The following is a 27,936-nucleotide window of genomic DNA, read 5'->3' on the forward strand; positions in this document are numbered from 1 at the left end:
CGATGTAGGTGAAGCCATACAAGGAAAATGTGAGAGGGTGATTTTAGCTAACAAAGATCTTGAAGAAATACAAAACATAGCTAAAGTTCTCAAAGGTAGTTGTTATGCACAAGATATCGACATGAATGTAGTTTGTAGCTTGTTTCAGGTATGCACCAGTGACCTCAGCTGGGGTAGAAATAAGTTCATCACCACTGTAGCATATTCTGTCTGACAGACGGCATAGATTAACACCAGATAATTTGAAAAAATGCTGGTAGTTATGTGCAACCAGGCAACTTTGGTCATTTAATGTAGTATACCTTTATAATTATCATTTTTAACCATATTTTGGTGGTGGAAATAAATGCCTTTTTTGTCAATAAATGTATTTTTCGTGCCTTTTTTGTAATTTTATTATGCCTTTTTGCCTGCCTATTTCAGAGATTTTTAGCGCCTAAACATCCTGGCTCTAGTAATCAATATCTGTGATTGGTTTGTTGGGGCTGCCATCACATTGTAGTTCTGCCCCGCAGGATCCGATGACCTATAAAAAGTCCCCACTAGGATCGTTGTCAATCTTCTGGAGGGGCGCTTGGGTCTGCGTAACCTTTTGGAGGTATCTGCTTGCACGAAGCTGAAGGGCTTGAACAAGCAGAGACAAGGATCGATCCCGTGGTGGTTAGGTTTTGTATAGGGTGTTCGTTATTGTTTCATAAAATAAAGTTTAGTGGTCCAGTGCTTGACTCAGTGTTTTACTGAACTAGACTAAGGAGGGTTAGCTCTAGGAGCATAATTACACTAGGGGCCCGTCCGGGATGTCAATGGACCCCCAGACACAAGTTTGAGATCGAGGGTGTTGAGCTGTTCCCGATTGCGGGGAGAAACTGGCGCCACGGTGCGGTTTTCGCATCGGTTTTCCCACTTCGCTAGTAGGAGCGGATCGATCATTCATGAACTTGGGTTGGGTTCCCAACAAGTTCTGAGAACTAGCACTGAGGGCATCCTTGCATTTTTGGGGTTTAAGGCCCCCTAGACTTAGTCAACAGCTGTTGCAAAATCCAAACGTTAGGTATCATTGAGTTGGCCTGACATCGAAAGTAGTTGAGGGGTTTGAGGCCCTGCCCAGACTTGGTTATCCAATTGTCTGGATATTTGATAATATGGGTTGAGACAGTACTAAGAGATGAAGTACTGCGTCCTTGCTGGAGGTGCAAATTGGAAAGGCACCCTAAACATCGGCATCGACTGCCAGTGTGAAGTGACCACGTGCTGATACCCAGTAACAAGCAGGTGGAAAGGAAGAAGCCCATAAGGGTGAGCCTATGAGGGTTAGAGTCCCCGTGTGTGTGGTAAATATCTGGATCTCTGAAAAGACGGGGGAGGAGTCTCGCAAACGTACCGGGAACTCAGTGGTTAAAGTATAAATTGGCAGAAAATTATTTTAACCAATCCTAAGAATTTCATAATCATAAAGACGTTTGCTTAAAAATTTTGAATTTGAACTTGCATACTAAAAAGATAATTGGATAAAGAAAATAACGAGTTGAAACATTTTCAATCCAAATTTACCAAATTCAGGACCTCATATTGAGGTGCTGGCTAGTTCTTATTCCAGGTTCCCATATTGAGAGCTGGATGTTGTAAAGTGTGTATATTTTCTTCTTGGTTAACCTGTGTATAATAAATTTTTTGAAACTGTAGTTTAAAATGTATTTAAGATTTGCCGTTGTCGCATTGTATTTACTGTGTATTGCCTTTTATTTTAATTTTGAATGTTAGATACATTGTTGTAATAGTGGTTCGAATCGACTGTATAAGAATATAGTTTGATTAAGATTGCTATTATAATTGGAGTCTGACTCGTGGCTCTTCAGCCAGGGGTTCGAATCCTTCCAATTGCTGAATCGAGGGAATTGTTCCATTGGTTGAAAACACCACGAGGAGTGTTTAAAATATATTGTGATTTGCTTTTGGAACTGTACAGTTAGCGAATGCAATATTAGACGAATGCTTGTATTTTATTTGGGAGTGTGATTTGATAGTATGGTATGATAGTAATAAGTGGTATATTCTCTTATCTGTGTATGATTTTGCTCGCATGTATGGAGCTAATTTGCATGTGTTTAGATTGCGATTGCTCTGGGTATAGGAAACTGGCTGCGGAGCGTGTTTGATTGTGTTTGACTGTGTTTGATTGTTCACTGGAGCACCTTAACTTTTGATGATTGAGGATTGTTAAAATTGTTGACGTTGAGATTGTGTGGATTTGTGGGAGACTGAAGAGAAATGTCGGTACCCGATTGAAAGGATTGATTGGGCGATCATGTTGTGAGAAGTGCGAGACTGTTGACGCGCTATGGAACTTTTGGGTCATTGTTCGGGGTCGAGTTTGATAGTGAGGGAGATTGTGAGGGAAGTGTGAATTGTTAAGGAGGTGTGAGTGGTTTAGAAGTTTGTTTCCATTGTCTGCAAACATGGGAAACCACGTGGAGCGGGATATGACTGAAGACTCCGAAAGTCCATTGCAATTAATATGCAGTGAATTTCCACAAAGAACTGAAAGATTGAGAGACTTTTTGGGGGCATTGAATAAGAAATTAGGGGAAAAATTATGGCCGAAGGGAGGCCATTGAAGAACATTGAAGGGAATAAAATATATAGAGTGAATTATTTGGCAAATATAGTAATAGTGAGGCAGCAAAGTAGTTAATAGGATTATGGAGAAAATATTATGAGGAACAGAAGGCGAATAGAGAAGTCGTGAGAATGGCGGATTGGGAAAAAACTATTTCAAAACTTGGAATAAAACTTAAAAATTATGAAGTAAATGGACCTCCAGGCACCAGGGGAGAAGGGTGTGGAGATATAAGAAAGCATAAGGAACAGGAAGGAGATACATCTCCTGAAGGGATACTGGCACCAATAAATTTAGAGTTTAAGGACCGGATGGTTGGCATTGACTTTGACGGGGGAGATGACGAATATTTGGAAGATTGGGAAAGTGTTAAAATTAAAGAAGTTTCTAGCTTCCACCATGTTCCTCTTGCGTTCCCCAGGCTCCTCCCATAACTTGTATAACTTGTGCACACAATAGACATCCAGAGCCTGCAGTACCTTTAACACCACCTGCAGATTCCACATTCGAGTCTGCTTCACAAGCAGCAGCAATCAGAGCACAAGATTCATTGACTTCATCCACTCCACTATTGACAGACGGTCCAGTGGCTCATGGTACCTGGATTAGAATGAAGAAGTTAGCCCCAGCATTCAAAGAGAAAGAGGTTATTAGAAACATAGTGCAGCCACCAGAATATTTTTGCGAGCCTAAACCTAGACGAATTAGACGAGTAGCGAGAAATAGGAGGGAGTCATTCAGAAGGTACCGTGAACCCCCTAGTGAAGAGGAAGATATATCTGGGAGTGAGACAATGGTTAAATATACCAAGATAGATCCCAATATGGCAGAAAGTACAAAAGCAAAACAAGTAACTCGTAGGCAGTTCCCCGTCTTGCCTAATCCTTATTTTAATCCGGTCATTGCAGTGAGTGCAAATAACCCTCGCACAATAGATGTCCATACCCCATGGAAGCCCCACGAGATGATGGCAGTGTTAAGCAAGATCCCTGATAGAAAGAAATTGTCTGCTTCCTTTGTAGAATACTTAAGAACTACAATGCGTGTGTATCACGCAGACTCCCGAGATATATGGGCTATGATACAACAAATTATTACTCCAACAGAATACATCAGATTTCTAACAGCTTTGGGACATCCAACACATGAAGCATTAGCAAATGTAATAGCCGACAATGGTGTAAGAGAAGAAGTGGTTTTACCTTCCCTTACGAATATTCTTCAGAAACCAATTGACTTAGCCAGGATCTTAGATATAAAACCAAAAAAGGGAGAGGGAGCAGATGAATTCTTGGAACGGTTTTAAGAATTGTACTTGGATCAATCAGGCGACCTAAATTTTCAGAGCGGGGCAAATTCTCCGCAATACTGTGCCATATTGTTAAACTGTCTTCCTACCAATGTGGCTGATTCAATCAGAACTAATAATATGGCCTGGTCGGAAAGCCGTGCCAGTCAGATGGCCAGAGCTGTGAGATACCATTGGAAAGATGGTAGAGTGCAGGGAAGTCATCCTGCAGTAAAATCAGAAACCGAATATGTGGTTAAAACGGCGGCACCAAGCTCTAAATATAGGACCATGGAATCCTCAAATGTTAAGGAAGAATGGAATGGGAGAAATTAGAGTCACAGACTATCCAGGTCATTATTACAATAACGCACCTATCTTGGAACCAATCTTACTGGGACCAAGTGGTAGAAGACGTCAAATAATAAGACCCAATCAGTGCTATATTTGAGGTGGGATAGGACATTGGAGTCGAGCATGCCCGACAAGGGAACGAATGGAAGGAAGGGGTCAGAGAGAGAACGTTCAGGATCAAAGGGGCACGGGATCCTAGAGGATACAGAAACATCCAAGATCCTAGAAATTATAGGTTTTTAAATCCAGGAGATTTCAGAGATCCAAGAGAGCAAAGAGAAGGCTGGCCAGAGTATCAGGGACCAAGAAGACAAACACCTTTTTCACACACCAGCCCACAGACCAAAGAACATTGTCATCACGGGAGCTTGCTATATTTGTAGTCAATTAGGTCATTGGAGCAAGGAATGCCCAGCAAAAAGACAAAATATAACAGAGTGTAAAAGGAATCACGAAGTAATAAAGAAACTAAGAAGGGAGACAAAGTAACTGTTGGGGATGTGAAGGAACTCGATGGGAATAAGATTTGGCACTAGTTGAGAGAAGAGGAGGGAGCTGTAGGATACACTGAGGTACCAGTAAGAACCAGCAGAAGCAAGAGACTTAGGAGCAATATTGGAGAGGAGCAATTATTATGGCAGACCTGAACAATTAAAGCAAATGAATCTAACTAAAAATGTTGTTGAGTTTTATTCGGCCTCCAGGACAGTGTTACCTACCTATGTCATCATCTGGGGAGTGAGGTATTCGAGTATGTGAACCCTTTAGAACGGGCAGAAGACACAGTTCAGGTAGGATGTGTGAGCATCAATCCCAGCCAAGTAGCTCCCCAGAAATTGGTAACACTTTCCCAAGAAGATCATAGGCCACCAACACCATTAACAGATCAATTCAAGAAATGCCAGAATAAAACAAAAATAAAACTATCTACAAAAACTATAAGAATTGCTCCTCGCAGTAACATCCCTACTCTTGTAGCTCCGAAACTGAAAGAAGAAAAACAATATAAACTGGTACAAAATTTAACAGCAATTAACTCAGTTGAAAAGCTGCTCCATACATACACTAATGCCAAACCCTGCTAACATCTTAACTAACCCAACACTTTATACCAGCAGCAAAGAAGATGAATCGAGTCTCAGTGAATTAAAAAGGTACAGGATGCCTCCAGAAATTAAAATAGATCAACAAGGCAGGCTCCAACTTTGGAAAGATTATTGTATAGCAGTCCCTTCTGGCTCTACTACACTATTTTGTCTGAATGGACCATCTCAAGTCTAAAAAATATGTGAATATACATTGCTCTATAACCAGGGGACGCCCACTCTGCACACAAATTTAACTACCCTCTCTCAGGAAATTGTAAGACATGATTCATGTCCATGACAGTATATTTGGAATGACTTTAAAACCTAACACTTAACAATGGCCTACCAGGATGGCATGGGATCTATTTCAGAAATAGTTGAACATTTTGATTTAAATTAACCTAGTATCTTTTCTTGTCTCACCTCTAGGAAAACAGTCAGAAATAGGACAAGACTGTTTAGTGATCATCAAGGAGAGGACAGACCCTAACAGATGTCAGGAATTGTGGTGCTAATCTGACAGTAAAATACCCTGGTGGTGGTATAAAAATGATGAGGTAGACTAACAGTTAAATAACAAGTCCCCCTCGGAGAGGTCGATGCTAACCATCCAGGAAGTTACTCAGTTGCAGAAGGAGACTAATGATAAGAAAGAACTATTATTGTCTATGAGTCTGTCCAAAATATTACTGAAGAATTACATCAAATTAGAGGAGGTGCCAGGGTTGTAGGTATTTGTTGTCAAAGTCGATGCATTCTACCGGTGGATCATAACTTATCTAACTGTTATCAACTGTTTTCTAACTGTTATAACTTGGCTACTGTTATCAAGGAATTAGAGAAAATTTATCCCTAGATTTGGCATCCTTATTCGACTTAGTTTAAATAATGATCCACGTCATATCGGAATAAATTAATAGAAATTATGTGAACAGCTGGGGATCCAGCAGCAATTGTATTGTGAGTATCGACCACAGGCTGCTGGATTTGTTGAAAGGTCAGATCAAACCCTTAAAACTAAAATTTACTAAATTAGAGGCAAGACTGAAATTGGTTTGATTAAAATTACTTCCCATAATTTGTTTCAAATAGGAGTCATGCCTGTAGGGAAATCTGGACTGAACCCAGCTGAAATCATTATGATAGACCCTCAAGAATATCATACCTGCAATCAAAATGCAATGAAAATAATCAATCCCCATCATGTGACTGCAGAGATGACCGACTACATTCTAGCCTTGACTTTAGTGTTGAGAGAGTTATGTTGTAGAGTAGGAGCAGCATATAGTGGGAGGCCTTTTGTTGAAGATAGAAGGAGGTAATGCGTGGGTACATCTCCACCACTGCAAGAGTATCAGTGGAAGTATGGACTGCTAACTTACATTATTCCAGGTTCTCTTAGAAACTTGTGGCTAAAGGGATCAGGGGGTATGGAGAGAATGGCGGTGCAGGCTCGAAGGGCCGAATGGCCTACTCCTGCACCTATTTTCTATGTTTCATACTCTACTATGGATCAAGCACAGATGAATTATCAAGATGGATGGAAGGGATACGCGCCCATGAAAACTCGGGAGGTGAAGAGTCATCAGACGGAAATCATGCCCACGCAAACTTGGGACGTTTGATGAAATTCTGGGAAAATACATCAGCATCTTTTTGTTAAGATATCTGTTAGAATGAAGTCACCACTATTGTACTTTGGTTATCATTAATGATGGGTTATCATTATGATAAAATGGAGGAATGTAAATATTGGCCAAAATAGAGCTATTATAAAATGGAGGATCTTTGCATCTGCAGGGTCAATTTCTGTGTAAAACTACAAGCTGTGAGCCGGTGCCAGAAATTCTAGGTCCTAGATTGAAATATCAGATAAGGTGAAGTCCAGATGTCCTCCCTACTGTTAAAATGGATAAATCTTTGCAAAGAAGCTTAGTGTTGCAGATGCATTATCAGGATTGGCCGGCTGCAGAAGGGTTGTAAATACTGTTAAGAACGTTGCAAGGTGTTTGTGTTACTGTTTGACGATTGGCTGAAGTATGAAGCCTTGTTTGAATTGTTTATACTCCTTGGGAGAATGTTGCATTACTTGGGTCAACTGACTTCTTTCCAGAAGCTTCTGTAGAAACATTGTAATGGGGCACTTTGTAATTGGGCTGGGGAACTGTCAATAACACTTTAATGTAATCGATATATGTGATTGGTTTGTTGGGGCTGCCACCCCATTGTAGTTCTGCCCCGCAGGGTCCGATGATCTATAAAAAGTTAATTTTATTATTAGGCCATAAGCAACCACACAAAAGTGTGACGGTCCAGACCATCTCAAGTTGGCTGAAACAGGTGTTAACACAGGCTGGGGTGGATACTAATATTTTAAAAATCTCTTTCCACCAAGGCTGCAGCTACATCGGCAGCAATACAGTTGGATGTACCAATTGACCAAATCCTCCAGGCAGCAGGATGGTCTGGAGGGGAAAACATTCCAATTATTTTATAATAAACCAGTAATGAAACCTGGAACGTTTGCAGAAACAATTTTAAGTTCTGTAAATTAATTTAAACCCAAAAAAAAAAAAAAAAAAGGGGGTTATCAATTTGTGTTAACAAATTTTATGATTTCAATGTCGAATTCATGTCCAAATTATGTTAACACAATTCCTCCCACAGTCAAGGCAGACGTGATGCATGGACTCGTTTCCACGCCATGAAATCACAGAGCTTTGAAATCTTCACGTAGTCACTCACGTGACTCCGAAGTAAAATAGTAAGATTAAACGAGAACTTACCAGTTTGAAGTTTGATCTGTACTTTATGAGGAGTCACGATGAGGGATTACGTGCCCTCCGCTCCCACCCTGATCATATACTTAACTGGTATCTCTTCTCTAATCTTACTATGTTTAGTCATTACAGTTATCTGTGATTTCACACCGCTGCTTTGAAGAATGACACGCATGCATCCTGGCGGGGTTCTTCACGTAATCCCTCATTGTGACTCCTCATAAAATACAGATCAAACTTCAAACTGGTAAGTTCTCGTTTAATCTTACTATTCTACGGTGTAAGTTCCCTTATGATAAGGTTTTGCTGATTTCACTCCCTGCTGGCAAGTGCTTCAAAGTTGCCTTTGAAGGTGGCTGTGCCGTGCACAATGTCTTCATGACTCATTTTATGATTTGCTGCCTTTTATATGTCAATGATTATAAAACATTGATATAATTTATAAAATGGAAGCGCATGCATGCGTTCATCCAGGTAAGCAAATTGCTTATCCTTTATTTTCATTTAATTGAGTTCTATAGGAACACACATCAGGAGGATTCAACAATGGGGACAATAGCAATACTCTACTAAGTTACTGCCCAAGCTGATCGCTCATTCATGTTATTTTCCACATAGTTAATGGTAGCTCTGCATTCACAATCTTCTTCTTCTACCTCGATGTATGTATCTATTGTTCTACACATTCTCTTATCTTTATATGTCAGTTTAATCTTCCTACAGTTGTAAACTACATACCCCTTGGCCTCTCCGAAAACAATCCTTGCCTCCCGTAAACTAGTGTGCTGAGTGTTAATCATTCATCTGCAGCAATAACATTTTTAAATCAAAAGAACCAGCTGCCTTAACATGTCTCTTCCAGATCCACTCTCATTTTGGATTCTCCTTTAACTTTAGCTTTTAAAGTTTTCCTGAGTTGTCAATGCCTCGTCCAGAAATTAGACTGTATTGCAAACTGTGGGTTTCAGTTTCAGTTTCCTTTCTGAATTTTATTTTTAGAGAAAGAGCAAGGAAGCAAGCCCTTTGGCCCACCGTGTCCCTGCAACCATCGATCACCGTTCACATTCATTCAATGTTATCCCACTTTCTCATCCACTCCCTGCACAATAGGGGGAGTTTCACAGGGGCAAATTAACCACACGTCTTTGGGAGGAAACCAGAACATCCAGGGGTAACTCAAATGTTCACAGGGAGAACTTGCAAACTCCACACAGACAGCACCAGAACTCAGGATCTAAACAGGGTCTCTAGCACCATGAGACAGCCGCATCAGCAGCTGCGCCACTATGCTGCCCTTTGATATTTGCTAGGCATAAGCATCCCTCAAGTTATTCCCCCAAGTAAAATTTGAAACAATACTTGACTCTATGCTTCTCTTAGTGTACAGTCTGTACTTCCACTGTGTCATTGTTTACAAAAGCAAATAAACAGAAGTAAACTAATAAATGGAACATCCTTTATGGAAAGCAGTAACTCAACTAAACTGCAGTATCCAAGTTCAACAGTGTTTAACACAATGTTAAAACATGGTGTAAATATCATATTTATAAACCACTCAGCTTAAATTGGTTGCTATGTCTGAGTATAAAAAAAACAGTGAGCATAAATGCCACAATTAATTCATTCCAGTTGTAAAATAGTAACATAGCAGAATAAGCATCTCATCTCTTGGGGGAGAGAGGGGGGGAGAGGGGGTGGAGAGGGAGGGGGGGAGAGAGGAGGGAGGGGAGGGGGAGAGAGGAGGGGGAGAGAGAGGAGGGGGAGAGGAGGAGGGGGAGAGAGGAGGAGGAGAGAGGAGGGGGAGATGAGGAGGGGGAGAGAGGAGGGGGAGAGAGGAGGGGAAGAGAGGAGGGGGAGAGGAGGAGGGGAGAGAGGAGGGGGAGAGAGGAGGGGCAGAGAGGAGGGGGAGAGAGGAGGTAGCGGGAAGAGAGGAGGGGGAGAGAGGAGGGGGGAGAGAGGGGGGAGAGAGGGGGGAGAGAGGGGAGGAGAGCGAGGGGGGGGGGTGGAGGGGGTAGAGGGGGGGGAGAGGATGGGAGGGGAGAGGATGGGAGGGGAGAGGATGGGAGGGGAGAAGATGGGAGGGGAGAAGATGGGAGGGGAGAAGATGGGAGGGGAGAGGATGGGAGGGGAGAGGATGGGAGGGGGGAGAGGATGGGAGGGGGGAGAGGAGGGGGGAGAGGAGGGGGGAGAGGAGGGGGGAGAGGAGGGGGGAGAGGAGGGGGGAGAGGAGGGGGGAGAGGAGGGGGGAGAGGATGGGGGGAGAGGAGGAGGGGGAGAGGGGGAGGAGTGAGTGGAGGGGGGAGCGGGGCGGCCGGGAGCCGGGCAACGGGCATCAACCAAAGGACTGCGTGTTCAGCGGCTTTGAATAACGGGGGGGGGGAAAGGAGGGGTTGGGGGTGACATCACTTGCGGCGCCAGGAAGACTGCATGCAGATCCATTGTGACGTCATCAGCGAAAGACAGTCATTTTTATTTCAAAGTTTTGCCAGATTTTTGAACAATTCAGTAAAAACTCGAGAAATAAATCATGAAATTTTCAGATAAGGCGATTTTGGGCTCCACGGGGAAAATCTCTACCGGAATATGTAAAAATGTTACCGTTAGCGCGTTGTTTTTTTGAGAAGATGTGATTATACACAAACACACACATACACACAAATAAATACACTGCCAAGATCAGAGTTTTAAGTATATAGATAGGGGCAGAAAAAAGCTGTTTCCATAAAACCTCCCAACAGCAATCGGATACCATTGTTTCTTAATGGCTGCTGTTACCCACAGCACCAGAACTCAAGTGGTCATTGAAATTGAAAATAAATGGTTCCATTGACAATTGTGCAACTCTTGTAAACAATGCAATTTTAGCTTGCAGTAACAAAATAAACGTACTGCGATTGATGACCCTATGTTTGGAAAATCCCACGGGAAAAATAGTTTTGGTATCGCATGTCTGAAACTCTCTCGCCTCTAGCCCCACTGCCCCCATTGGCACAATTGTGTTCATAACTCGATTTTCTATAACATGCCTTCTCTCTACCAACAGCTAATAATGGCCTGTTCCCTTTATATCATTACTTTTTTGCAAATCTTTCATTCATTTGTTCCATATCTCTCTATATCACTGCCTATATCTCTTGTTTCCCTTTTCCCTGACTCTCAGCCTGAAGAAGGGTCTTGGCCCAAAACGTCACCTATTCCTTCTCTCCAGAGATGCAGTCTGACCCACTAAGTTACTCCAGGTTTTTGTATCAATTTCCTCAATGCTGGGCAATGTCATACATTAAGAAATCTCTAAACACTGTTTCCATATCCATTCTTCATTTCCATCCATTTCCCTCTGATGCTGCTCGACATATTTTGGCAATGACGTGCACAGTTCAATTTGCACTCGGGTCACAGTGTTATTGATATGCACAAAAACATAGGAGTAAGTTTTAGTTGGCCATCCCCACATTTAGTTCCCCACTTGAAGATCAGAATGAATAGAGCAGCCTTCATGTTGATACCCACACTCACCTAATGGAGCTTTTGGACAAGTTTGTTCCTGTAGAGACTGGAAGCAAGGTGAAAGAACCTCACCACCTCTTTACATTAGATGAAAGTAGGCACCATTATCTGCATTGGGCACTGCCCAGTATTCGGAGCGGCGGTGTGGTATCTGTTGATAATCTATTCAAGTACAAGCTCACTCCTTTCTAACTCTGGTGGGATTTAACACTGGAGTGTATGGTAACTGCTACCTATTGTAGTCTGAAGAATTCTCTCACCCTGAAACGTCACCCATACCTTCTCCCCAGAGGCGCTGCCTGTACTGCTGAGTTACTCCAGCATTTTCTGTCTATCTTCAGTGTAAACCAGCATCTGCAGCTCCTTCCCACACCTATTGTAGTTACAGGCACATTTAGCAAGTGAACATGAGCGCTTTAACAGGGATTTTCAAGGGGTACAGGTATATTTACAAAGAAGTTGGCAGCGGTGCATGCAACCTATGTGAGAGTATTCATATACTCCCCTCGACTGTGCTTAATTTGGCCTGCATGTCCTGCTTGCCCACCCACAGCCACAATACTTTATGCAGGTGTTACATACTCAAAACCTCGCTACTATGGCCATTCCAAAAAGGCAGACCAATCTGTGAGCAACCAATATGCCTCAGATGGCGGATCCTGGGGTCATAAGACCGTGTGATAGTAGAATTAGGCCACACTCAAAATGTGCCTTTTCATTACCTCTTAGGATATTCGTTTTCTCCATGTATAACGACAGATGTCTTACTATACACAGACGGTCATCTGTTGGGTATGACCTAATTGTATATTGAGGCCTGCTGATCCCTTTCTGTTTTGCTTACTAACTCATAAATATGAAACGTAATATTTTCTGTTGAGGAAGTCATGTTGTCCAGTCTAGTTTTTGCAGTGACTGTATCCTCTGTGCTGTGACCAATACCATTAGCATGACTGTTTTAATGTCAGTCTGTGTAGGGACAGAACTGTTGCTGGAGACCAATTCCTGAGCATCTTCAGGATTATTCTTACATCCCATATTTGGGAGTATCTGGTTCTTGGGGATAGTATTAAAAATTCCCCTCATAAGTTGTGTACCAGTGGGTGAGTCCCAACAGTGTAATGCTCTGTCCCCTGCCATAGGTAAGTCGATAGGGCACTTCTGGCACAGTTGATGGCACTGTAACTGAGCCCCTCATCATAGTGGAGGCCTGCCAGATATTCCAGAACAGACGGGATGTTCATGTCTCTGATACCATGTTTGATACCACTGGGAACCATGGTTGTGTAGGCCAATCGGGTACTACCAATACCAGATGCAGAGTCTTGTTGTATTTCCTTAATACCCGACTGATGAGGCAGGAAAAGGAGGGAATGCGTAAATAAAAAATCCCCCCCCCCCCCCCAATGCAGCGAAAATGCATCTGTCGCCGCTGCCCCAGGGTCTGGTTCCCATGAAACATAATTTGATAACTGGTGGTTAAGTCTGGGAAGTTTTGCATTTTTGCACCTTGAAAATACGTTGTGATTTTCCGTCTTTTTAAATCGGTGGATAAAAAAAATACTGTCAATTCTGCTATGCGTTTTCCTGCTATTGTATTTTCAAAAAAATTCCCTGATGTGTCACTATGTTGAACTATCTAAGAGAATTTTGCATAATATATCCATTTGGAAATCACAATAAATAGGTAATAGGATAGCTATTTTTGCACTAACAGTTTTTCTTCAGATGGAGTATTATTATTATTATTATTATTATTATTATTATTATTATTATTATTATTATTATTATTATTATTATTATTATTATTATTAGTTAAGCAGGGAACAATGGCAAGGATGTTGGAAAAACGGATTGTTTTTCACACAGTCCAAGGGTATAATGTATACCTGAATCATCTGAATTTATTTCATGTTTCCTTTAATCATTGCACCTCTGACATTAGAGTGCTTTCTCAAAACTTCACTGAAATGTTAATTTAGATTATTTACAGGAGTTCCAGTGTAGTAAAATAAAAATTTTTTTGAAATCTTAATTTAAGCTGTGAAAGTCCAATATTAAAGTAAGTGTCAGCAGGAATATGTTACCAACCATTTAATTACCTGACATAAGATACACACAAAAAGCTGGAGTAACTCAGCGGGACAGGCAGCATCACTGGAGAGAAGGTATGAATGACGTTTCGGGTCGAGACCCTTCTTCAGACTTCTTCTGAAGAAGGGTCAAGACCCGAAACGTCACCCATTCCTTCTCTCCAAGACGCTGCCTGTCCCGCTGAGTTACTCCAGCTTTTTACGTCCTATCTTCGGTTTAAGCCAGCATCTGCAGTTCCTTCTTACAAATTACCTGACTTTGCATCCTGCAACTTTTCGTCGTTATTATGGGTGGGATGGAGGCGATTATTTTTTATTTCAAAAATAAACTTTATTCAGCACAAAACATGTATACAAAAACAGAAACTGTGCAAAAACTCTTCATGCCTATCCATTCAACTGTGTCATACTTGGTAGTGCTTGCACCAGTCTTTAAACATAACACCCTTTCCACACGTGATCCCCACAGATGATATCCCTTCCCTAGTTTGAGGGGTGTCTCCATTGGACTCTGTCCCTCAATGTCCCGCACCAGAAGGACCCTAGACTGTGCTCCTCCCAACCAAGGTCTTCACGTTGGAGGTGATCCTTTTTTTGTATTTCAAGCATAAACTTTATTCGGAATAAAATAATATACAAAACAAAAACTGCGCAAAAACATCATACGTTCTCCCATTGTACACATTCATAGCGTGATACTCAATAGTGTTTTCACGTATCTTTGCACAAAACACCCTAGCCACACATGTGGCCCCCTGGGGTGATATCCATTCTCTTGTTTGAGGTGTCCCCCCACCGGACACTACCCCTCAGCAGCAGAATGACCCTAGACCTGGGGTGGGGAACCTGCGGCCTTCTAGGCCATTAAGTGCGGCCTTCTAGGCCATTAAATCCAAATTTAGTAGAACAAATCCTTTTATTTTTATTAATATGTTTTTGTTCATCTTTTATTATTTTTTATTTTAATCTTGAAATGAACCTATTTAAAATACCAAAGAATAAAAGAAGATTCAACGAAATAATCCTCCCCGACTGACGGCCACAATTAAAACATTAGTAAGTCATGAGGGCTATTTTAACAAAATAATGTACATTTTGAAGTATATCTAATTGAAGTTTCTTGGATGCGGCCTTATTAGATTACAACGATCTTAATACGGCATTCCGACCTGAAAAGGTTCCCCACCCCTGTCCTAGACTGTGGTCCTCCCCCACAAAGCTTCAGTGCATCGCTCAACACAGTCTGCTGTGGACTGGAATGGGCCAGTCAGCAACATCCCTTGATTGATATCTTGCTGTGCTGGAGGATCAACTAGTTTCAGACAGATCAAATAATGTTTTTCGCCAAGTTGATGGTCTTCTAGCAGCACTTGATGTCTGCCTCCAATTGTGACAGCCTGTAAATCAGAGACACCTCTGTCAGGAAGCTGTTCATGAAGGGATATCACCCGTGGGGATCACATGTGCATCCTTCTCTAGACCCTCTTTTCCAATCCACACTCTCCGAAAATATGGGCAACCGTCTCCTCTCCAAAGTGGCCATCCCAAGGTCAACATGCATCGGTTGTAAGATTCCGATGGGATAGGAAGTATCTGACTTGGAGGACCCCTTTCACCGTCAGGCAAGCAAGATCTTGGTGATTGTTGGTGAGTTCTGGCGATGAGGAATTTTGCCAAACAAACTGGGCGGTCTGTTCGGGGAACCACACAACAGGATCCATGGAGTCCTTCTCCTGCAGTGCCAGCAGAATATTCCATGCTGCCCACTGCCTGGTGGACTTGTGGTCAAAGATGTTGGTCAGGAAGAACCTTTCCACAATGGACAGGAGGTGCGGCAATGACCAGCTGACTTTGCACACAACACAGGATTGGTACCAGGCTCATTCTTCGAGCAGGTTGAACCTCAGCAGATGCCACACTAGGTGCCCACATATTTCAGCACAGCCTGATGCAGCCACAAACAAAGGTGACAATCAGGATGAAGGTGACGTTGGGCATGCCCTTGCCCCATTGTCTGAGGATCTGTGCATCATGACCAGCCAGACCCGCTCCATCTTTGATCCCCAGATGAACTGGAGGATGGCCCGCGTGATGGCTGAGATAGGGAAGCAGGCCACATCCCAAGAGCTCCTCACACCTGATGATCAAGTTTTTCCCAATTTTTTATTGTGGGTGTTCTGCTTGCACAGTCCAAATTTCTGCTTGACCTTGGCTATCCACTCCAACCATTTATGTCGCATAACTGAGCCCCTCTGAACCAGAATTCCAGTACAGAATTCTATCCTTTGGGTAGAGCGACCTGATGGTGAAGGGGATGGAAGATCAGTCGGGCCAGTAGTCAATGAGCATGGTCTTGCTCTTCCTGCGGTTGATTCTGGCTCTGGATGCCAACTCAAACTGCTCACAGATACTGTAGGAAGGAACTGCAGACGCTGGTTTCAACCAAAGATTGACACAAAAAACTCAGCAGGTCAGACGGCATCTCTGGAGAAAAGGAATAGGTGACGTTTTGGGTCGAGACGTCTGAAGAAGGGTCTCAACCTGAAACGTCACCTATTCCTATTCTCCAGAGATCCTGTCTGACCCACTAAGTTACTCCAGTTTTTTGTGTCTATCTTTGTTCGCAGTTACTGATCTATATGTGGACCGACCGTGGATCTGAGAAGAAGGCAACAACATCATCCATGTACAGGGAAATCTTGATTTCAGTGCCTCAGTGATTCAAGATTGAAGATTCAAGGGAGTTTATTGTCATGTGTCCCTGATAGGACAATAAAATTCTTGCTTTGCTTCAGCACAACAGAACATAGTAGGCATGAATACAGAACAGATCAGTGTGTCCATAAACCATTGTATAAATATATACACACATGAATAAATAAACTGATGAAGTGCAAATGACAGATAATGGGTTATTAATGATCAGAGTTTTGTCCGAGCCAAGTTTAATAGCCTGATGGCTGTGGGGAAGTAGCTATTCCTGAATCTGGTTGTTGCAGTCTCCAGGATCCTGTACCTTCTACCTGAAGGTAGCGGGGAGATGAGTGTGTGGCCAGGATGGTGTGGGTCCTTGATGATAGTGCCAGCCTTTTTGAAGCAGTAACTGCGATAGATCCCCTCGATGGAAGGGAGGTCAGAGCCGATGATGGACTGGGCAGTGTTTACTACTTTTTGTAGTCTTTTCCTCTCCAGGGCGCTCAAGTTGCCGAACCAAGCCACGATGCAACCGGTCAGCATGCTCTCTACTGTGCACCTGTAGAAGTTAGAGAGAGTCCTCCTTGACAAACCGACTCTCCGTAATCTTCTCAGGAAGTAAAGGCGCTGATGTGCCTGACAATGTCACCCCTCTGATGCTCTCAACCTTCCTGATGGATCAGCCAAGAGTTCGATACAGCACACAAACAAGACATCGGAGAGTGGGCAACCCTGCCTGATTCCAGACTTGATTGGGAGGCTATCCATTTACCACCCGTTATTTTGGACTGCACAACAGAAATATGTGTAGAACAGTGGGATCCAGTTCCTGATTTCCTTTCCAAAGCCCATCTTAAAGCACACATCCATTATGTATATGTGGAATATCTTGTTGAAGGCCAGATCCTGGTCCAAGCTGACCAGACAGGTGTCCTGTACATAGTCGATGGTATCCCTAAGCAGTGCGAGGCTTCTGGAGATCTTTCTGCCAGGAGCAGCACAGGTAGACCACCTGTTGCAGAGGAGACTTGATCCGGTTGGCAAAGACCTTGGACATGTCCTAATAGTCCACATTTAGCGATGAAATGGCTCTACAGTTCCTGATGTTATCCTTCTCTGCCTTCTGCCTGAAGGTGAGAGTGATGATGCTTTTCCTCATGGAGTCAAGGATGATTTCAGAAACAGAGCGTTGTAGGCTTCCAGCAGGTCCGGGCCCACGCAGTCCCACAGAGCTGATTATAATTCAGCCAGTAAGCTATCACTTCCGGGAGTTTTATTCAAATCAAAGGAATGGATGGAACCAATCAGCTCCCCCAGGGTCAGTGGTTGGTCAAGATTCTCCTGCTTGCTATCTTCTAAGACCTCTGTAATAGTGCACTGGAAGTTCTAGGAGGCTGTGCTGTCTTGGCCTTTCTGTTATACAGCTCAGCAAAGAAGGCTCTGCAGATCTTCAATACGTTCGTCTGTGAGGATATTACCGAGCCGCCCTCTTCCTTAATGCTGTGAACCACTGAGCTCCCCTTGTGAATCTTTTGGAACATGAAGCATAAGCATGTTTTATATGGCTCCATGGATCAGACTCTGGATCTGAAGATGATCTTGGAAGTTTCTGAGGTAAAGAGCGTGAATTGCTGGCGCTTCAACTCTTGGAGTTCCTCCCTCAAATTCAACCCCTTCAAATTCAGAAAGAAGTTGCTGCAAGTCTGTCTGCAGTTGGCATCATTCCTTCTGACCCTGTCTTCCATTCTGAACACCTTTGGGAATGAAGAACCTCGATGTTTTCCTCGGGTGCTTCCGACCATGGCATTGGGAGGTCAAAGAGATGCTTCATGGTTCTCGACCCTGCGTGGTCCATCTTTAGTTCTTCAACGTTCTTGAGGTCAGCAGTTTGACATTTAACAATGACGTCCCCCTGCCTGACCTGTTCCTTTTGAGGGTGCCTCAAACCACTTGATAAATATTAAAATATCTTACAACATCTAGTTATTGTGATGATGTAAGAACACAATACTTTTCTTTCTCTCGCTTGGTTGCAGAATGTTGTACAGAGCGGGTGGATCTATACAGTAGGAGTGCTGGGTAGGGTTGGGGGAATTAGTATGAGTGTAGCATAGATTTATTGCCTCCATTGTAATGTTCCAAAGACTGTCTCAAATGGGAACTCCAAATTTGAATTGCGCTTAATAGCAAGCATGGGAAGTGGAGATCCTTATTCGGTAGCTGCACTAAGGAGTGTTGTGGCAATGTTATGGTCGAGGGATTGTGTAGAGTAGAATCGGAATGTTGTGTTAGGGGGTCTGGGGGAATAGAATTCATGAATGTTGTATTGAGATTGTTGGTGAAGAGTGTCTATGGAGTATAATTCATAGTGCCGTGGCTGAAGGGTGTGTTAGTTTAGTTTAGTATATTTAGTATATAGATGAAGTGCCGAAACAGGCCCTTCGGCCCACCGTGCCTGCACCAACCAGCAATCCCCATACAGTAACACTACCCTACATCACACACTAGGGACAATTTACAATTTACCGAGCCAATTAGCCTGCAAATCTGTACGTCTTCGGAGTGTGGGAGGAAACAGGAGCTCCACAAATAAATTCAAAGCAGGTCACAGGGAGAACGTACCAACTCCGTAAGACAGCACCTGAAGCCAGGATCAAACCCGGGTCTCTGGGGCTGTAAGGCAGCAACTCTACTCTGCCATCGTGCCACGTAAGGAGTAAGGAGCAGAACTAACAAAGCTCAGAACCGTCCAACATTGTTCAAATTCTGGAATTAAACTGTTTAAAAAAATTTTAAGAGTCAATTCGATTAGTCTGCAACATCCTTATCAGCTGCTGGAGATTTGGAATGGTAACTTTGTATTGTGGCTTCTCCTTCTCCTATTCTCCTATCGAGTGCCATCACTGCAGGGAGTGTAAGTTCACTGAATTCATCCTTTGGTCTCCTTGTTATTTCTAACAGCATTGCCACTTTTCTTTTCTTTGGGGGTGACTAATACATAATCATAAATTTAGTTTTGGTTTGTCATGTTCTCGCTCTTGATGTGTCAAAAATGTCATCATTCCCGGTTCGCTTCCTGTGCAAGGTAAAATACCGCAAAGAACACTGAGGTAATAAATTGTGGCTCGAACACCCTCCGAGACTTTTATTCATGCCTTTCAATTTCTAACATCTGTTCCAAACATTGTGCACAGTAAGGGGGTGAATCTCAGCTGCGCTGCCAGTGTGAGATGCAGAGCGAAAGTTCGATCCTTCAGCAGGTGAATTATTACAACCGTGGTCACACTGGAGAACAATGCCCTAAAGATGAACTTAAGCCAGAATAAGCAGAGATAGAATTTAAATTTCAAAATATCAATTCCATTTTTCTAACGAACGATGTTTAGAGGCTGTGCTGTGAGTAAGGGAGGGAACCAGTTCACTCAAAAGCCATAATGGCCACTATCCAGATGTAACTGGAATTTAAATAAAGCATGACTTTAAGGCATTTTTTCCATTTCTCCCTTAGTTGCCCTTCAGTGAGTAGTGATAGTTTATAATAATGATAAAATAATGATAAGAAATATTAGATAACATTCTCTTTTAAGGGGCCTTCTCTTCTATTTCTACTTTCCACTTTTTATTTTTATTTTTTTTATTTTTTATATACACACTTCACGTTTTTCTACTCTCTACCATCTATTTTTCCACTTTTCCCCCTTTCTATTGTTTTCTTTTTCTTGTCTTGCTTACTTCCTTCTCATAACATAAAACTAGAGGTTGTACATAGAATGGATTACGGTATGACATAGTTGGCACTTAAAATTAGGTGCCATTGTACTGTTTTGTACTGTATTAACTTCTAATAAAAAAATAAATAAATTAAAAAAAGAAATATTAGATAACATGTCAGCAAATTACTGTGATATTCGGACGGAATGTACATGGCCCAGTTCAATGCAATCCTGTGTTATGATATCTTGTAGCTCAATCTGAATGTTTTGCCTTGGTGTAAGTAACAAGGGACTGAAAGCCAAGAGGATTACTCGTCATTTCATTCCCTATCATATCTTAGAGTCATGGAGTCACACAGCACAGAAACAGGTCCTTTGGTCCAACTTGCCCATGCTGACCAATATATACCATCTACACTAGTCCCACCTCCCTGTGTTTGACCAATATCTCTCTAAACCTATCCTACCTATGTACCTGCCCAAATGCTTTTAATTGATCATGATAGTATCTACCTCAAATACCTCCTCTGGCAGCTTGTTCCATATACAGTACCTACCACCCTTTGTGTAAAAAATATTGCCACTCAGATTCCTATTAAATCTTTCCCCCCTTATCTTAATCCTAAATCCTCTGGTTCTCGACTCCCCTACTCTGTGCATTTACCATATCTATTCCTCTCATGACCTTCTCCATCTCTATAAGATCACCCCTCTTAATCTGAGGAAAGACATTCTTGCCATAGAGGGAGTACAGAGAAGGTTCACCAGACTGATTCCTGGGATGGCAGAACTTTCATATGAAGAAAGACTGGATAGACTCGGCTTGTACTTGCTAGAATTTAGAAGATTGAGGGGGGATCTTATAGAAACTTACAAAATTCTTAAGGGGTTAGATGCAGGAAGATTATTCCCGATGTTGGGGAAGTCCAGAACAAGGGGTCACAGTTTAAGGATAAGGGGGAAGTCTTTTAGGACCGAGATGAGAAAATCATTTTTACACAGAGAGTGGTGAATCTGTGGAATTCTCTGCCAGTTCATTGGCGATATTTAAGAGGGAGTTAGATGTGGCCCTTGTGGCTAAAGGGATCAGGGGGTATGGAGAGAAGGCAGGTACAGGATACTGAGTTTTATGATCAGCCATGATCATATTGAATGGCGGTGCAGGCTCGAAGGGCCGAATGGCTTACTCCTGCACCTATTTTCTATGTTTCTATGTTTCTCATCCTCCTGTCCTCCAAGGAATGAAGTCCTAGCCTGCTCAACCTCTCCCTATAGCTCAACCTCTCCCTATAGCCCAGGCCTTCGAGTCTTAGCTATATCCTTGTAGATCTTCTCTGCACCATTTCCAGCTTAACATCTTTCCTAAAACAGTGTGACCAAAACTGAATGTTGCTGGAATTTCACGTATTCTGTGGGGAATTCTCAAGGAGAATTCTCATGGTTCATCTTTTCCTTGCTTTCACTGATTTAGTCACTATTATACATAGATTTTGATCTGTGTATGTTCTGTCTGTCCATTTTGTTCCATTTTCGCATCAACCTGCACTGCTTGATCCACAACAGACTATTTCATTGTCTCCTTATATCTCTTGAAGTGATTTTTGAAAACAAATTGCATCCACAGGACACCAGTGATGTTACAGACAGACACAAAATGCTGGAGTAACTCAGCGGGACAGGCAGCATCTCTGGAGAGAAGGGATGGGTGACGTTTCGGGTCGAGACCCTTCTTCGGACTGTGATGTTGAGCTGATAATGCTGCCTCACTACATTGAATGAAATCACTACATCCCAAAGATTGGAATAAAAGTTCACTTTGCTGCAGTCGTTGAAAAAAAACCTTGATGGTCAGCAGATGGTCACTGTTTATTTTGATTTATTTATCTTCTGGAAAGCACTGGCAAGGCCAGCATTTATTATCCATCCATAATTACCTTTGATAAGTAGATGGTGAGCTGCCTTCCTGAACTGTTGCATTCCTTCTAAAGAAGGTTTTTTTTTTTAATGCTGCTGAGGAGCAGTTTAAATAACATTGAAGGAATCTATATTACTAAAAGTCTGATCTTGACCGCTTTTGGCCCATTGTGTTGCGATTTCCGAGAGAACGCCGCCACCTACGGCCGTCATTTTTGGCCACCTCAATCAGAGTCCCCCTCCGCCTTTCGGGACTGGAGGATTGTTCCCATCGATGAAAAATCAGAGAGATATTAATGTTTTTTTTTAAATTGCCATTCTCTCTGCTGCCCCTGCTGGCGGCAGGGTGGAGGGACTATAAAACCTAGAAGTGTAGTCCCTCACTCAGTCTCTGCCAGACCCAGGAAGCGAGAGGATCACGGCTCTCTGAGCTGCGAATAACACTGAACGCACGTCTACTCCACGGTGCGTCCCCTCGATGCGGCTGTAAAGGTGCTGCTGCCCAATTGTTTGCCTCGCCTTTTTAAAAAGTTTGTGTTCACAAAATGAATTTTGGTTGTCAGGTGGCTGCAGCCCAATTGATTGCCTCGCCTTTTTTAAAAAGTTTGTGTTCACAAAATGAATTTTGGTTGTCAGGTGGCTGCAGCCCAATTGTTTGCCTCGCCTTTTTAACAAGTTTGTGTTCACAAAATGAATTTTGGTTGTCAGGTGGCTGCAGCCCAATTGTTTGCCTTGGCTTGGCTTTTAAAATCGTTGCAACAGTTGGATGCCAGCCCAAGAATCCATTCGGCCCACAATGTCTATACTAGCCCTCTGGAAACTAGTACCTTCTGCCCGCAACACCCATACTAGCGCAACAGACTGGCACCCATACTAGCGCCACCCCACTGGCGAGCAATATTGGAATTGGTGGAGAGGTGGAATATTGCTTTGGTGACCAGCCCTCCCATGTGATGCTGGGACCCAACGGGTCCCACTTAGTCTAGTACAATATGTTTTCTTGCCGGAGTGGTGTTTAACCTAGAGGGTGATCTGAGCTGTTTGATATTACGCATGATCAAATGTTGCCTGCATGCCACTACTGGAATTCAACACACTGGTTTTACTGAGACCAAGGCTCTGATGGGATATGGAGCTGAGAGTTCCTGGTAAAAACTTAGCAGGACATCATTGAGTAGATTATTGCTCAATGTCTTAGTACAGTGGTGCAGCGGTAGAGCTACTGCTTTATATCGCCAGAGACCCGGGTTCGATCCTGACTAAGGGTGCTCGTCTGTACGTAGTTTGTACGTTCTCCCTGTGATATGCTTAGGTTCCTCCGAGATCTTTGGTTTCCTCCCACACTCCAAAGACAAGCAGGTTTGTAGGTTAATTGGCTTGGTATAAATGTAAATTGCTCCTAGTGTGTGTAGGATCGTGTTACTGTACAGGTATTGTTGTTGATCGATGCTGGACCGGTGGGGCCGGTTTCCGCTCTGTATCTCTAGAGAATTAAAGTGCCATCTGAGAGCAATGTTGAGGACATCTCTGAACATTTTGCTGATGATTAAGTGTAGACTGTGCAGTCAATGGAGTTGTGCTGCAAATAGGACCCATCTGGGCAAAGTTCTGCATTATTGGGTATATGCCTTTATTATAAAAGAACAGCTATGTCCATGTTAAAACAGGATAGCTTGACTGGAGGCACAGCCATTTCTGGAGTGATTTTTAGTATCTCAGCTGGAAGGTTGTCTGGTCCCACAGCAAATGCAGTAGTTGTGGGTTCAGCTATTTCTTGATATAATGTGCAGAGGGAGAATCTGGGACCACAGGGCTCACCCTCAGAATTAAAGGGCCTGTCCCACCAGCCTAACGTGGTCGCTTGAGCTGTACGACCTCGCGGGGCCGCTCCAACTTCAATCTCGTATGGAGTTGTGCGGGGCCGGTCCCGACATCGCGCGGGGCACCGAAAAACTGACACTGTCCAAAAATCCCTCGCGGCAACGGCCTATCAGCCCACAACCGCTTTGAGGCCGTATGCAGCCCCTCGACGGGCGTAAGCAGCGTCTCGACGCCGTACGTCGCGTCTTGACGCCGTACGCAGTGTCTGGACGGCGTACGCAGCGTCTTGATGGTGTATGCCTAGCGCATGGCGTTGCGCGATGACGTCACTGCCCGGCATGCCGTTGCGTGATGACGTAGCCGCCCGATGCCGTGCGACGTTCAAATTCAGTCGGCCCGCCTCCTGCCCAGCTGATTGGTGAGTATGATGTCGGGACCAGCTCCATACGGCTCCGCGGATGGAAGTGGGACCGGCCCCGCGAGGCCGTATGCCTCAAGCCACCACATTTGGTCGCGCTCGCATGCAGGCGGGACAGGCCTTTAAAGGACGTGCCTTTAGAATGGAGATGAAGAGGAATTTATTTTGCCAGTGTGGTGAATCTGTGGAGTTCTTTACTATGGAGACCATATCATTGGGCATTTTTAGAGAGGGGATTGATGGGTTCTTGATTAGTAAGGGTGTGAAAGGTTATAGGGGAAGACAGGAGAACAGCATTTAGATGGAAAAATAGATGGCAGAATTGATGGGCCAAATGGCCTAATTCTGCTTCTATGACATGAACATGGATCAGTGAACACTGGCATCTGTGATGGTGAGGATCTAAGTGGAAGCCAAGCTGCATCGTACACGGCACCCATGGCTAAATATAGTTGGAATAAGGAGAAATTCCCATTGTATTTAGGACCTATTGACACCTTACACATGGTGAGTTTAAAATCAATGATAAGTGTATCAGAAAATTAATTCTGACACATGTATATAAACCATAGCACACACTTAATTAAGTAGATAAATTAAATCACAGTAGTGCTGATCAGAAGCCATCAATTTATTTTAAAAATACAGCCTTTTGTAAAAGTTGGTTCCATCTTCTAACATGGCACAGAAAATTATTCATTTTTAACTCTAATTGTCAGAAATATTACATTCATCGGCGGTCACTCGAAACAAGTATGACTGTCTTCTCCTCTCCATAGTGACGTCTACTTGTGGGTCTGCAGATGTCTGTAGAGGCCGATCCGCGATCCACACACTTTGGTGCAACGTGGGCAGTGGAGACTGGCAGTGGTTGGTAATCGTCGAGCCCCCTTCTCGCTCTCCTTACGGTGCTGTCGCATTGTCTCTGCGACACGGCGTAGTTCCATTTTGTGACGTGCAGCTCCTTCCTGCACGGATTTCCTCCAGGAGCGCCTGTCCAGTGCAATGTACTCCCAATTGCTTGATGTGATGTGGAATTTTTTCAGACGGTTCTTGATGTTGTCCTTGAAGCGTTTCTTTGGCCCGCCGGGGGCTCGCCGACCTTCCTTCAATTGAGAGTACAGGATTTGTTTAGGGAGACGTGTGTTGGACATGCGGATGACATGGCCAGTCCATCGAAGTTGGTGCTGCATTATTGTGGTGGTGATGCTGGTCATGTTGGCTTCCTCCAAAACGCTGATGTTGGTGCGTTTGTCCTCCCAACGGATCCTCAGAATCTTTTGTAAGGATCTTTGATGCTATTGTTCCAGGGCTCTCAGGTGCCTGCTGTAGGTGGTCCATGACTCGGCTCCATACAATAGGGTGGAGAGGACAACGGCTCTGTAGACCAGCAGTTTTGTTTGAGCCTTTAGGTCTCGGTCTTCAAAGACTCTTTTCCTGAGTCTGGCGTAGGCTCCGCTGGCACAACTCAGGCGATGGTTGACCTCAGAGCCGATGTCAGCTTTTGATGAAAGAATGCTGCCAAGGTAGGGGAAGTGGTCAACGTTTTCAAGAGTGGTGTCGTCCACTTTTATAGTGGGCTGGGTAGACAGCAGGTTGATGTAGGACCTGGGTCGTCTTGATATTTAAGGCAAGGCCCATGGCTCTGTATGCCTTGGCAAAGGCATTCAGGATGCCCTGGAGGTCTTCTGCAGAGTGTGTTGCAATGATGCAGTCGTCCACGTACTGAAGCTCCATGATGGCGGTGTTACTGACTTTGCTCTTGGCCTTCAACCTATTAAGGTTGAAGAGCCCACTGTCAGTTCTGTAGAGGATTGGGATCCCCTGTGGCAACCAATGAGGTGAAGTATGGCAGCAATGAAGATGACAAACAGGGTGGGTGCGATGATGCATCCCTGTTTGGCCCCCGTTTCCACAGTGAAGGGCTTGGACTCAGAGCCGCAGTTGCTGAGCACTGTGACCGACATGCCTTCATGTAGAAGCCTCAATATTCTGATGTACTTGTCGTGACAACCGTACCTTGATAGTATGCTCCAAAAAGCCTGGTGGTCTACCGAGTCAAAAGCCTTTGTCAGGTCTATGAAGGCCATGTACAAAGGCTGCCTTTGTTCACTGCATTTTTCCTGGAGTTGGCGTGTTGTGAATATCACGTCTGCTGTACCTCTGGATGGGTGGAAGCCACATTGTGATTCTGGGAGTACCTCCGCAGACAGTGGTAGAAGTCGGCTTGCGAGGACACGAGCAAGGACTTTGCGTGCTGTTGCCAGGAGCGAGATGCCCCTGCAGTTTCCACATTCAGCCTTGTCCCCCTTCTTAAAAATGGTCACTGTTAGAGCATCCCGGAGTTCTGAGGGAAGTTCTTCTTTTTCCCAGACCTTCAGGAGTAGGGCGTGGATGTGGTACAGGAGCTCTGGTCCACCTTCCTTTAAGATCTCAGCTGGGATCCCATCTGGACTGGTGGCCTTGTTGTTCTTAAGGCTCTTGATGGCATCTTGAACCTCTGTCATAGTGGGAGGGTCTTCCATGTCTTCTCTGATGGGACTCTGGGGGATGCGGTGGGTAACGTCTGGTTCAGTTGAGCTGTCACTGTTGAGGAGTTCCTGGAAGTGCTCTTTCCATCGGGCGTTAATGGACTCATTGTCGTTCAGCAGTTCTTGTCCGTCTTTTGAGCGCAGGGGGTTTAAGCCACGGTAGCTTGGACCATAGACGGCCTTACTAGTGCTGAAGAAGCCTCTGGTGTCCCCCGAGTCTGCCAGTCTCTGGATTTCCAGAGCTTTATCTGTCCACCAAGAGTTCTTAAGCTCCCTCACCTGGCTCTGGACGTCCGCCTTGCTCTGGGGTTAGCCGCTCTTTTGGCCTTGCAGGTTACATCATTTTGCCAGGGATGAAAGGCTTTCCTTTTCTTGGAGATGAGCTGTTCTACCTCTGTGTCGTTCTCGTCAAACCAGTCCTGGTGTTTTATGGACTTGCATCCAAGGATGTTTTCACAGGTATCAAGGATGGTGGATTTGAGCCGGCTCCAGTGCCCTTCAATGTCATCATACATGTCATCATTACAAACATTTATAACATGTTCCCATTAAACCATTTACCATTTATCATATTACTGTAATTAACTATATTGACTATATTTACTGATTAAAGTTACCAATACTTAACTTACTGTCTGCATTAAGCAATCAAATTCCTCATTTTGTTTCATAATTCATGTGTGGAAGAAATCCAATTCTAGCTGTGATTAATAAAGGAATTTCTCCACTAATTCATGCCTTGAGCTCTGTTAACATAATCCTATATAATTTTCTCCCCAAGTATTGCCTCTGGTGAAGGGCTATCAATTACTCTATCTATCATCCACGAATATAGTTATGTAATTATTTCAATTATGAATGCATTGCAATCTCTTATATCTCACTCATTCTTTATGGCTACAACAGTTGTGTGGCAAATTTAAATGAATGTTTTCTCATTACCTTAATCCTTAATACAAGAAGGAGTTAAGAGTCAAGCGAGTGTTATTGTCATATATGTAAGATACTACCATGAAACTGCAGTAGCACAACAGAATTTATAAAAATTATATGTTGTAAACAATACAATAAATGAGAAAAATAAGTTCAGTGTGTGTATATATATACAGATATTCACA

This window comes from Amblyraja radiata, chromosome 11, assembly GCF_010909765.2.
Source record: "Amblyraja radiata isolate CabotCenter1 chromosome 11, sAmbRad1.1.pri, whole genome shotgun sequence".
NCBI classification, from domain to species: Eukaryota; Metazoa; Chordata; class Chondrichthyes; order Rajiformes; family Rajidae; genus Amblyraja; species Amblyraja radiata.